We start from the raw sequence: 13,600 nt of genomic DNA on the forward strand, positions 1-13,600 counted from the left end.
ACTCTATTCATTTCCCTCTCCCTCCACCGCCCCCACCCACTCTCCTCGCTGCGGGACAGAAGAGAGAAGTGACCAAGCGCCGGCGACGAGGCGGGCATGCGTCGGTGACGAGGCGGGCGGCGACGGGGAGAAGTTTCACCGGTGGTGCAGGGGCCGGATCTGGCCGAAATCGGGCCGAAGGCGGGGGAGAGGCAGATGCTCGCCGGACGAGCTCAGTGTCAGCACCAGCACGCTCGTCGGGGAGTGCGGCGAGCAGCAGCAGGCTCGATGGAGAAGGGCGGCGTGCAGGGGAGAGGCGGAGGCTCACCACCAGCACGCTCGCCGGAGAGTTCGGCGAGCAGCAACCCACCACCAGCAGGCTCGCTGGGTGGCGCTCCGGATCCTGCGTTGGCGCGGCGAGGCCTCCTCCCCTCGTCCCAGCCGTAGGAGGACACACAGTTCAAGTCTTCATGGCAAGTTTTTGTTGCACTGCACTGTGAGGCTGTTTGCTGCATCTGATATTTTCTTCAAGTCTAATCTCATTGCTGTTATAAAGGAAGATGCCTGCTACGACCGTGTTCGTAGTCTCGTTGATCAGCTCCGGCCATGGCTCCAGTGAAATAACGTGCTCTGCTAATTCTGCATTTTTTGACTAAAAAGCATATACTGTGTGTGACTCATATTTTGTGGGGTTGCAGATTCTCAGTGAGGAAGCCAGCAGGAAGTATATCACTCTGCTTTTGTGAATGCAGTGAGCCGTTGTGCCATTTCCTGGCCGCCGAGCCTTCAGATTCGGCGCTTCGACGAAAGAACGGGGGGACTCGCCCATCTACTTCGCCAACTCCGGTAACACGCGCGAGAGGATCACACGAACGGACCAGTGCCAAGGGCAAGACCGGCGTGCAGTACATCGTCCTTGACATGGGTGGTAAGTTACAGCAACTTGGTGTGAAATTTTGCCCACACGTGAGCATCTCAAGCAGAGCATGTCTGAAACTTGTTCTATCTGGACGCAGCAGCCATCAGCAGCATCGTCAGGAGGGGCATGCTGGACGAGCTCAAGAAGACCCTGGACAGGAGGGGCATTCAGGTAAGAACAGAGCAACACAAACTGTCATGTTTCTGAAGAAAATAGAGCATGCTTTTTGTGATATGAACCATGGCTGATTCATCGTTTTTTGTAAACCTAAACTTTTCCAGCAAACGTGGGAGAAATTTATATTCAGTTAGCAGATGGCAATTTATATTCAGATGATATGGCTACTTCATATCAGGGAGAAATTTTAGAGTGAAGAGCATATTAAGTTACCATCAGTTTTTTTGACATACCAAATTGATGCTGGAACTGTATGCACTGGTAATGTTAATTGCCATGGCAAAAATACTTTTTAATAAAGTCGCCATCAGTTTTTTATTCAGTAAAATGATGGGCATGGGAACTATGCATTATTCTGTAGGAAGTTCATCGAATCCATTCATAACTTGGCAAATTTATATATAATTTGTATGGCAAATTCAGTTACACACAGTGGCGGAGCGTAGCGGGGACAATACCGGGCCTTGGCCCCCCCTTGCTAGGGGAAAATTTACACAATATGCTTATATTTTTACTAATCGCTCTACTAATCATCCGGCATGTCTGATCACCCTAGTCTTTTCTATGTCATTCACTCGTTTTGGCCCCTCCTGATATTTGGTTCACGCTCCGCCACTGCTTACACATTATGTTTCCACAACATGGCAAATTTGTATATTTCAATCTTCGTAATAACCACATGGCGATGGGCAGGTGTGATGGGCTGCACCGATTCAGACGACCGTGCGAGGGAGGCAAATTTAGTTTATTGACCATGACACGTTTTATTAATTGACCATGGCAAGTTTTTATTAATTGACCATGGCAAATTTTTAATTTCTTTTTCGACCATGACAAATTTAGTTTATTGACCATGGCAAGTTTTGTTAATCGGCCGTGGCAAATTTTAAGTCCGACCATGGCAAGTTTAGTAATTGACCATGGCGAATTTAATTTATTGACCATGGCAAGTTTTATTAATTGACCATGGCAAATTTTAAGTCCTTTTTCGACCATGGCAAATTATTTTTTGGTAGATCATGGCAAATTTAGTAATTGTTAAGAACATCCACATCTTCTGTCATGCCCTTTTTTGGCAAATTTTACTCCATTTTTGCCATGGCAAAAATACTTTTATTCACGCAGCAAACTTTAGTGTAAGTTGCCATGGAAATTTTTAGTTTAAGTTGCCATTGCAAATTTTATTTTTAGTTGCCATGGCAAATTTATTGTTAGGTGCATGGCAATTTTAATTTAAATATTATGGAAAATTTACATTTTATACAACATGGCAAATTTTCCTATGTAGCATCTTAAATATATTTGTGTAGCCCATGGCATTTTTTAATTTATTTCCATGGCAAAAGTACTACATTTTTGCCGTGGCAACAATTAAACCATTCTTGCCATGGCAATTTTTACTTTTAATGGCACGGCAATTTTTACTTTCTTTGCCATGGCAATTTTTACTCTATTTTTGCCATGGCATTTTTTACTTCTAATATAAGCTGATGCATGAAATAAATCTCTAGATGAACATCTGCTAGATGCCATGGGAACATGGCATATTTTGTAGAGAAATGTTGAAAGATGGTAATTTTGAGTATAACATAACATACATTTTTTGTGCAGAACATGGTGAATTGTTGAACAACTTTTTAGTAGATTTCCCATACTGTTTTTAGTGACTTACATTCTGGACCCATGAGCATGTCAACTTTTTTCATAGCATGGCAAAAGATCATGGCATTTTTGTCGTGCAAACGGACAATGTCTATTTTGTCACAGCAAAAATAGGGCTTTTTCGTTCTTGTGGGCTTTTTTGTACAGAAAAAAGGCCTGTAGGGGCGATGGGAAGGAGCGTTCGGGCTGGGAGGCCTCTCCCCCCGAATGATTTCGTTCGTAGGGGGCTGCCTGTCGCACCGAACTCCTCGTTTGGTCTGGGAGGCCCCCAGACCGAATGTTCGGTCCTTATCGACGTCCGTCTTAAGTAAAGGACCCCGATAACACACAAGCATATGTCAACAACATAAGGGTTCACATGGCAAGAACTTTGTCATGTACATGGCAATAATTGAGGATGGCAACTTCTCTTCACTTCTAACCTTTTTTGGATTTTTGTTTTCATAAACACATGGGAACATCACTTTAACATGGCTGTCATTTTTTCTACAAACCCACACGACAACTAAATATATACCTTTGCTACACTAGCCCCCTCATGGTCTACAAATGGGAAACATACATGCATTTGTCATCAGTAGCAGTTTTTAGATGGCAAGAACAATGTCACATACTCCCTCCGTCCCAAAATTCTTGTCTTAGATTTGTCTAAATACGGATGTATCAAGTCACATTTTAGTATTAGATACATCCGTATCTAGATAAATCTAAGACAAGAATTTTGGGACGGAGGGAGTACATGGCAACAATGGGGTTGGCAGCTTCCCCCCATTTCGACACTTTCGGATCCTGTTTCATAGACTCATGGCAATATACCTTTAACAAGGTTGGCAATTTTCTCAAACCCCACACATCATCTACATAAATCCTTTTGCTACACTAGCTCCATCTCTTCAAAAGTTTCAAAAAACAGATCTGGAAGCGTCGTCAGTAGCAACAATTAGATGGTAAGAACTATCATATAGATGGCAAACTATAGGGGATGGCAAGAATGCATAATTCATCAAACTACCACACTTTTTTTTTGTTCTTCTTTTTTCACAAACAGATCGGAGCATGGCAAGATCAGCACAAAACACATGGCAAGAACGGAAACACAAACTTCATGGCAAGAACAGGTTCTCTTTTCATGCGGCTAAGTTGCCATGTGTGTTAGTTTTCTGTGTTCTTTGCCATCTATGTGATACTGGGACAGGGCGTTTTGGTGCCCAGGTCCAGCTGAACCTGAAATCTTAGGCGTTGAATGGTGCACCGGGATGCTAGAAAATCCTACTGGCATGCCAAAACCTGTCTGTCGGGAAATTAGATACATCCAGTATACTGGATGGTACAGTGCAGTACGGTGGGCCATTTGCGTAGTCAGGACGCCTGTTCGGTAGTGCACGTGAGCGCGTCCGGCGGCTTTTCCATCTGAGCCATGGCTCAGGGACAGGTCGGTTGGAGTTGTGAGCCGTGGCGCATAATTGTAGGAGATGCCGGTAGATTTTGACGATTATATAGTGGGTGGGAGCAAACTAATATCTCTTGTGGACGTGCGAGATCTCTGGGTCTTCCAAAACCGAGTAGACCTAGCAGGTTTGGATGTCGTCGGCGGCGGACTGACATCACCGGAGAGCCATGGCAGACGACAGCTCTTCAACGATTGGCATGTGAAAATCTCCATCGGAACGATTATCCTTGTGTTGTTCTTCAACGATTGGCTGATTGCTCGCTTGTTTCAACCTGGAGCAGGTGCAGGTTCTGGCTGTACCTAGCCGGCTCAAACTATAGAGTTGACGGGGAAGGTCAACCCTGAAGCCTTCAGTCTTTGACTTGACGGACAGATACACAAAGTTAGCAGTAACAAAAAGGATGCGGGGAGGTGCGAGTCTCCGTGCTTTGTAAGTAGTTTGTAGCTACATTAGTCACCCAGTTGCAGATTTCAGTTATGTCTTAAATTTTTACCAGCACGGAGACTCGTATCTCCCCGCATCCTTTTGTCACCGTTGTCGATTGTTCAGCACTTTTACAGTTCACTTTCTGATCGTAAAAGTGCTGCTGCAAATGTTGAACGGCTGGTTGGGTGTTGGTAGGTTCGTTTCCACAATATGTTTTGGTTCCTGGTGCGTAGTCTGAAAGTGAACTGAATGTTACAGGCTATGAGCCTGACCACTTCGTCACTGCACGAAAAGCACGGGATGAGAGGATGAGAGGGAGTAGCTGTTGGTGCTGAGCTGCGGTGGAAGAAATGGATCTGAGGCGGGCATCGGACGAGAAATGGAGTGGGGTGCCAGACCTGGAGGAAACAAGTAGAATCCCATCGACAACGCCAGTCCAGCACAGCCCAGGAAAAGCAGCAGGACCGTTGGCCGCTTTACATGAACCGGGACGACCCTCTAGTCACCTTACAGAATTAAATGCGGAGGGCCGGTTCGATTCTCTACCCAAATACACGTGAGATACGAGAAACAAATACGGGGAACTGCAGCGATCTTGAGAACTAGCGATGGTCAGGATAGCGAGTGCATCTGAGCCCGGGCTCAGAAACGAATTTTCGGTGATACTGCTCATAGCTTCTTCTAGGCACAAACAATACCACTCAGATGGCAACAATGGCTAGGTTAGATAGGGGGAAAGGGGAGGAGGGTTGGGGAGGCAGCATGGGGCATGCAAAAATTCACCTGATTTCACTTGAATTAGCTCAGCTTCTGTAGGGTTCCTCAAATCTTTCCATAGCAACTTCCATGGATTTCAATGGAGGGGATGGAGGGGAAGATCTGTTGGAAATATGCCCTAGAGGCAATAATAAATTGGTTATTATTATATTTCCTTGTTCATGACAATCGTTTATTATCCATGCTAGAAATTGTATTGATAGGAAACTCAGATACATGCGTGGATACATAGACAACACCATGTCCCTAGTAAGCCTCTAGTTGACTAGCTCGTTGATCAATAGATGGTTACGGTTTCCTGATAATGGACATTGGATGTCGTTGATAACGGGATCATGATGTGATGGACAAGACCCAATCCTAAGCCTAGCACAAGATCGTGTAGTTCGTTTGCTAAGAGCTTTTCTAATGTGAAGTATCATTTCCTTAGACCATGAGATTGTGCAACTCCCGGACATCGTAGGAATGCTTTGGGTGTACCAAACGTCACAACGTAACTGGGTGGCTATAAAGGTGCACTACAGGTATCTCCGAAAGTGTCTGTTGGGTTGGCACGAATCGAGACTGGGATTTGTCACTCCGTGTAAACGGAGAGGTATCTCTGGGCCCATTCGGTAGGACATCATCATAATGTGCACAATGTGACCAAGGAGTTGATCACGGGATGATGTGTTACGGAACAAGTAAAGAGACTTGCCGGTAACGATATTGAACAAGGTATCGGGATACCGACGATCGAATCTCGGGCAAGTACCATACCGGTAGACAAAGGGAATTGTATACGGGATTGATTGAATCCTCGACATCGTGGTTCATCCGATGAGATCATCGAGGAGCATGTGGGAGCCAACATGGGTATCCAGATCCCGCTGTTGGTTATTGACCGGAGAGTCGTCTCGGTCATGTCTGCGTGTCTCCCGAACCCGTAGGGTCTACACACTTAAGGTTCGGTGACGGTAGGGTTGTAGAGATATTAGTATGCGGTAACCCGAAAGTTGTTCGGAGTCCCGGATGAGATCCCGGACGTCACGAGGAGTTCCGGAATGGTCCGGAGGTAAAGATTTATATATGGGAAGTCTTATTTTGGTCGCCGGAAAAGTTTCGCGCATTATCGGTATTGTACCGGGAGTGCCGAAAGGGGTCCGGGGGTCCATCAGCCCCGGGGGGCCACATGGGCTGTAGGGGTGTGCGCCTTGGCCTATATGGGCCAAGGGCACCAGCCCCAAGAGGCCCATGCGCCAAGAGATAAGGGAAAGGGAGAGTCCTAAAGGGGGAAGGCACCTCCTAGGTGCCTTGGGGAGGATGGACTCCTCCCTGGCCGCACCCTTCCTTGGAGGAAGGGCCAAGGCTGCGCCCCCCCCCTCTCCCTTGGCCCTATATATAGTGGGGAAAGGGAGGGCAGCAAACCCCAAGCCCTGGCGCCTCCCTCTCCCTCCCGTGACACATCTCTCTCCTCCCACAGCGCTTGGCGAAGTCCTGTTGGAATCCCGCTACTTCCACCACCACGCCGTCGTGCTGCTGGATCTCCATCAACCTCTCCTCCCCCTTGCTGGATCAAGAAGGAGGAGACGTCGCTGCTCCGTACGTGTGTTGAACGTGGAGGTGCCGTCCGTTCGGCGCTAGAATCATCGGTGATTTGGATCACGACGAGTACGACTCCATCAACCCCGTTCTCTTGAACGCTTCCGCTCGCGATCTACAAGGGTATGTAGATGCACTCCTTCCCTTTCGTTGCTAGTAAACTCCATAGATTGATCTTGGTGATGCGTAGAAAATTTTGAATTTCTGCTACGTTCCCCAACAGTGGCATCATGAGCTAGGTCTATGCGTAGTTTCTATGCACGAGTAGAACACAAAGTAGTTGTGGGCGTCGATTTTGTCAATTTACTTGCCGTTACTAGTCTTATCTTGATTCGGCGGCATCGTGGGATGAAGCGGCCCGGACCGACCTTACACGTACTCTTATGTGAGACAGGTTCCACCGACTGACATGCACTAGTTGCATAAGGTGGCTAGCGGGTGTCTGTCTCTCCCACTTTAGTCGGATCGGATTCGATGAAAAGGGTCCTTATGAAGGGTAAATAGAAATTGGCATATCACGTTGTGGCTTTTGCGTAGGTAAGAAACGTTCTTGCTAGAATCCCATAGCAGCCACGTAAAACATGCAACAACAATTAGAGGACGTCTAACTTGTTTTTGCATGGTATGCTATGTGATGTGATATGGCCAAAAGGATGTGATGAATGATATATGTGATGTATGAGATTGATCATGTTCTTGTAATAGGAATCACGACTTGCATGTCGATGAGTATGACAACCGGCAGGAGCCATAGGAGTTGTCTTAATTTATTGTATGACCTGCGTGTCAATGAAAACGCCATGTAATTACTTTACTTTATTGCTAACCGTTAGCCATAGTAGTAGAAGTAATAGTTGGCGAGAAAACTTCATGAAGACACGATGATGGAGATCATGGTGTCATGCCGGTGACGAAAGTGATCATGCCGCGCCTCGAAGATGGAGATCAAAGGCGCAAGATGATATTGGTCATATCATGTCACTTTATGATTTGCATGTGATGTTTGTCATGTTTACATCTTATTTGCTTAGAACGACGGTAGCGTAAATAAGATGATCCCTCACTAAAATTTCAAGAGATGTGTTCCCCCTAACTGTGCACCGTTGCGAAGGTTCGTTGTTTCGAAGCACCACGTGATGATCGGGTGTGATAGATTCTAATGTTCGCATACAACGGGTGTTGACGAGCCTAGCATGTACAGACATGGCCTCGGAACACAAGCAAAACACTTAGGTTGACTTGACGAGCCTAGCATGTACAGACATGGCCTCGGAACACAAGAGACCGAAAGGTCGAACATGAGTCGTATAGTAGATATGATCAACATGGAGATGTTCACTGATGATGACTAGTCCGTCTCACGTGATGATCGGACACGGCCTAGTCGATTCGGATCATGTATCACTTAGATGACTAGAGGGATGTCTATCTAAGTGGGAGTTCATTAAATAATCAGATGAACTTAATTATCATGAACATAGTCAAAAGGTCTTTGCAAATAATGTCGTAGCTTACGCTTTAGTTCTACTAAGATATGTTCCTAGAGAAAATTTAGTTGAAAGTTGATAGTAGCAATTATGCGGACTGGGTCCGTAAACTGAGGATTGTCCTCATTGCTGCACAGAAGGCTTATGTCCTTAATGCACCGCTCGGTGTGCTGAACCTCAGCGTCGTCTGTAGATGTTGCGAAACATCTGACATACGCGTTTTGATGACTACGTGATAGTTCAGTGCGTAATGCTAACGGTTTAGAATTGTGGCACCAAAGACGTTTTTTGAAACGTCGCAGAACATATGAGATGTTCCGAAGACTGAAATTGGGATTTCAGACTAGTGCCCACGTCAAGAGGTATGAGACCTCTGACAAGTTTCTTAAGCCTGCAGACTAAGGGAGAAAACCTCAATCGTTGAGCATGTGCTCAGATTGTCTGAGTGCCACAATCGCTTGAATCGAGTGGGAGTTAATCTTCCAGATGAGATAGTGATGGTTCTCCATAGTCACTACCACCAAGCTATTAGAGCTTCGTGATGAACTATAACATATCAGGGATAGACATGATGATCCTTGAGCAACTCGCGATGTTTGACACCCCGAAAGTAGAAATCAAGAAGGAGCATCAATTGTTGATGGTTAGTAAAACCACTAGTTTCTAGAAGGGCAAGGGCAAAAGGGATACTTCATGAAACAGCAAATCATTTGCTGCTCTAGTGAAGAATCCCAAGGTTGAACCCAAACCCGAGACTAAGTGCTTCTGTAATGAGGGGAACGGTCACTGAAGCAGAACTACCCTAGATACTTGATAGATGAGAAGGCAGGCAAGGTCGACAGAAGTATATTGGATATACATTATATGAATGTGTACTTTACTAGTACTCCTAGCAGCACCAGGGTATTAGATACCGGTTCGGTTACTAAGTGTTAGTAACTCGAAATAAAAGCTGCGGAATAAACGGAGACTAGCTAAAGGTTAGATGACGATATGTGTTGGAAGTGTTTCCAAAGTTGATGTGATCAAGCGTCGCATGCTCCCTCTACCATCGAGATTGGTGTTAAACCTAAATAATTGTTATTTGGTGTTTGCGTTGAGCATGATTGGATTATGTTTATCGCAATAGGTTATTCATTTAAGGAGAATAATGGTTACTCTGTTTATTTGAATAATACCTTCAATGGTCTTGCACCTAAAATGAATCTCGATCGCAGTGATACACATGTTCGTGCCAAAAGATATAAATAGTAATGATAGTACCACATACTTGTGGTACTGCCACTTGAGTCATATTGGTATAAAACGCATGAAGAAGCTTCATGTAGATGGATCTTTGGACTCACTCGTTTTTAAAAAGATTGAGACATGCGAACCATGTCTATTGGTATATATGCATGAAGAAACTCCATGCAGATGGATCGTTTGGACTCACTTGATTTTGAATCACTTGAGACATGGAAATCATACCACATGGGCAAGATGACTGAAAGGCCTCGTTTTCAGTAAGATGGAACAAGAGAGCAACTTGTTGGAAGTAATACATTTGATGTGTGCAGTCCAATGAGTGCTGAGGCACGCAGTGGATATCGTTATGTTCTTACTTCACTGATGATTTGAGTAGATGCTGAGTGTATTTACTTAATGAAACACAAGTCTGAATTATTGAAAGGTTCAAGTGATTTCAGAGTGAAGTTGAAGATCGTCGTGACAAGAGGATAAAATGTCTATGATATGATCATAGAGATGAATATCTGAGTTACGAGTTTGGCACACACAATTAAGACATTGTGGAAAGTGTTTCACAATTAATACCGTCTGGAACACCATAGTGTGATGGTGTGTCCGAACATCATAACTGCACCCTATTGGATATGGTGCATACCATGATGTCTCTTATCGAAGTACCACAATCGTTTATGGGTTAGGCATTAGAGACAACCGCATTCACTTTAAATAGGGCACCACGCAATTCTGTTGAGACGACACCGTTTAGAGAAACCTAAGTTGTCGTTTCTTAAAAGTTTGGGGCTGCGATGCTTATGTGAAAAGGTTTCAGGCTGATAAGCTCGAACCCAAAGCGGATAAATGCATCTTCATAAAATACCCAAAACAGTTGGGTATACCTCCTATTTCAGATCTAGAAGCAAAAGTAATTGCTTCTAGAAACGAGTCCTTTCTCGAGGAAAAGTTTCTCTCGAAAGAATTGAGTGGGAGGATGGTGAAGACTTGATAAGGTTATTGAACCGTCACTTCAACTAGAGTGTAGCAGGGCACAGGAAGTTGTTCCTGTGGCACCTACACCAATTAAAGTGGAAGCTTATGATAGTGATCATGAAACTTCGGATCAAGTCACTACCAAACCTCGTAGGTCGACAAGGATATGTACTACTCCTGAGTGGTACGGTAATCCTGTCTTAGATATCATATTGTTAGACAATACTGAACCTACGAGCTATGGAGAAGCGATGGTGGGCCCATATTCCGACAAATGGTTAGAAGCCTTGAAATCCGAGATAGGATCCATGTATCAGAACAAAGCATGGACTTTGGTGAACTTGCCCGATGATTGGCAAGCCATTGAGATAAATGGATCTTTAAGAAGAAGACGGACGTGGACGGTAATGTTACCGTCTATGAAGCTCGACTTGTGGCAAAGAGTATTTTCACAAGTTCAAGGAGTTGACTACGATGAGATTTTCTCATCCGTAGCGATGCTTAAGTCCGTCGGAATCACGTTAGCATTAGCTGCATTTATGAAATCTGGCAGATGGATGTTAAAACAAGTTTCCCTACCAGTTTTCGTAAGGAAAGGTTGTATGTGATACAATCAGAAAGGTTTTGTCGATCCTAAGGATGCTAAAAGGTATGCTAGCTCCAGCGATCCTTCCATGGACTAGAGCAAGCATCTCGGAGTCAGAATATACGCTTTGATGGAGTGATCAAAGTTTTTGGGTTTATACAAAGTTTGTTAGAAACTTGTATTTACAATAAAGTGAGTGGGAGCGCTACAACATTTCTGATAAGTATATGTGAATGACATATTGTTGATCCAAAATGATGTAAAATTTCTGGAAAACGTAAAGGGTTGTTTGAAAGGAGTTTTTCAAAGGAAGACCTGGATAAAGCTGCTTACATATTAGGCATCAAGATCTATAGAGATAGATCAAGACGCCTGATGATACTTTCAAAGAACGCACACCTTGACATGATTTTGAAAGAGTTCAAAATAGATCAGCAAAGAAGGAGTTCTTGGCTGTGTTACAAGGTGTGAGTATTGAGTAAGACTCAAGACCTGGCCACAGCAGAAGAGAGAGAAAGGACGAAGGTCGTCCCCTATGCTTTAGACGTAGGCTCTACAGTATGCTATGCTGTGTACCGCACATGAAGTGTGCCTTGCCATGAGTTGGTCAAGGGGTACAATAGTGATCCGGGAATGGATCACGTGACAGCGGTCGAACTTATCCTTAGTATCTAGTGGACTAAGGAATTTTCTCGATTATGGAGGTGAAAAGGAGTTCGTCGTAAAGGGTTACGTCGATGCGAACTTTGACACTAATCCGGATGACTCTGAGTAGTAAACCGGATTCGTATAGTAGAGCAGTTATTTGAAATGGCTCCAAGTAGCGCGTGGTAGCATCCACAAGATGACATAGATATTCGTAAAGCACACACGGATCTGAAAGGTTCAGACTCGTTGACTAATAACCTCTCTCACAGGCATAACATGATCAAACCAGAACTCATTGAGTGTTAATCACATAGTGATGTGAACTAGATTGTTGACTCTAGTAAACTCTTTGGATGTTGGTCACATGGTGATGTGACCTGTGAATGTTAATCACATGGTGATGTGAACTAGATTATTGACTCTAGTGCAAGTGGGAGACTGTTGGAAATATGCCCTAGAGGCAATAATAAATTGGTTATTATTATATTTCCTTGTTCATGATAATCGTTTATTATCCATGCTAGAATTGTATTAATAGGAAACTCAGATACATGTGTGGATACATAGACAACACCATGTCCCTAGTAAGCCTCTAGTTGACTAGCTCGTTGATCATAGATGGTTACGGTTTCCTGACCATGGACATTGGATGTCGTTGATAACGGGATCACATCATTAGGAGAATGATGTGATGGACAAGACCCAATCCTAAGCCTAGCACAAGATCGTGTAGTTCGTTTGCTAAGAGCTTTTCTAATGTGAAGTATCATTTCCTTAGACCATGAGATTGTGCAACTCCCAAACACCGTAGGAATGCTTTGGGTGTACCAAACGTCACAACGTAACTGGGTGGCTATAAAGGTGCACTACAGGTATCTCCGAAAGTGTCTGTTGGGTTGGCACGAATCGAGACTGGGATTTGTCACTCCGTGTAAACGGAGAGGTATCTCTGGGCCCATTCGGTACGACATCATCATAATGTGCACAATGTGACCAAGGAGTTGATCACGGGATGATGTGTTACGGAACAAGTAAAGAGACTTGCCGGTAACGATATTGAACAAGGTATCGGGATACCGACGATCGAATCTCGGGCAAGTACCATACCGGTAGACAAAGGGAATTGTATACGGGATTGATTGAATCCTCGACATCGTGGTTCATCCGATGAGATCATCGAGGAGCATGTGGGAGCCAACATGGGTATCCAGATCCCGCTGTTGGTTATTGACCGGAGAGTCGTCTCGGTCATGTCTGCGTGTCTCCCGAACCCGTAGGGTCTACACACTTAAGGTTCGGTGACGCTAGGGTTGTAGACATATTAGTATGCGATAACCCGAAAGTTGTTCGGAATCCCGGATGAGATCCCAGACGTCACGAGGAGTTCCGGAATGGTCCGGAGGTAAAGATTTATATATGGGAAGTCTTATTTTGGTCGCCGGAAAAGTTTCGCGCATTATCGGTATTGTACCGGAAGTGCCGAAAGGGGTCTGGGGGTCCACCAAGGGGGTCCACCAGCCCCGGGGGGGCACATGGGCTGTAGGGGTGTGCGCCTTGGCCTATATGGGCCAAGGGCACCAGCCCCAAGAGGCCCATGCGCCAAGAGATAAGGGAAAGGGAGAGTCCTAAAGGGGGAAGGCACCTCCTTGGTGCCTTGGGGAGGATGGACTCCTCCCTGGCCGCACCCTTC

General features: G+C 44.9%; 1 long non-coding RNA gene across 2 annotated transcripts; it reads left to right on the top strand.

The window, feature by feature from the left end:
* The first annotated feature begins 7 nt into the window (after positions 1-7).
* LOC123098438 (uncharacterized) lies at positions 8-5,595 on the top strand. 2 transcript variants are annotated; one of them, XR_006447781.1, is made up of 4 exons: positions 8-907; positions 996-1,069; positions 1,180-4,617; positions 4,873-5,595. It is a non-coding gene; the product is annotated as an uncharacterized lncRNA (long non-coding RNA). The 2 variants fall into 2 exon arrangements; XR_006447782.1 differs by lacking the exon at positions 4,873-5,595 and having other exon boundaries at positions 1,180-4,680.
* Positions 5,596-13,600: the final 8,005 nt, after the last annotated feature.

Source organism: Triticum aestivum, chromosome 4D, assembly GCF_018294505.1.
Source record: "Triticum aestivum cultivar Chinese Spring chromosome 4D, IWGSC CS RefSeq v2.1, whole genome shotgun sequence".
Classification (NCBI taxonomy): Eukaryota; Viridiplantae; Streptophyta; class Magnoliopsida; order Poales; family Poaceae; genus Triticum; species Triticum aestivum.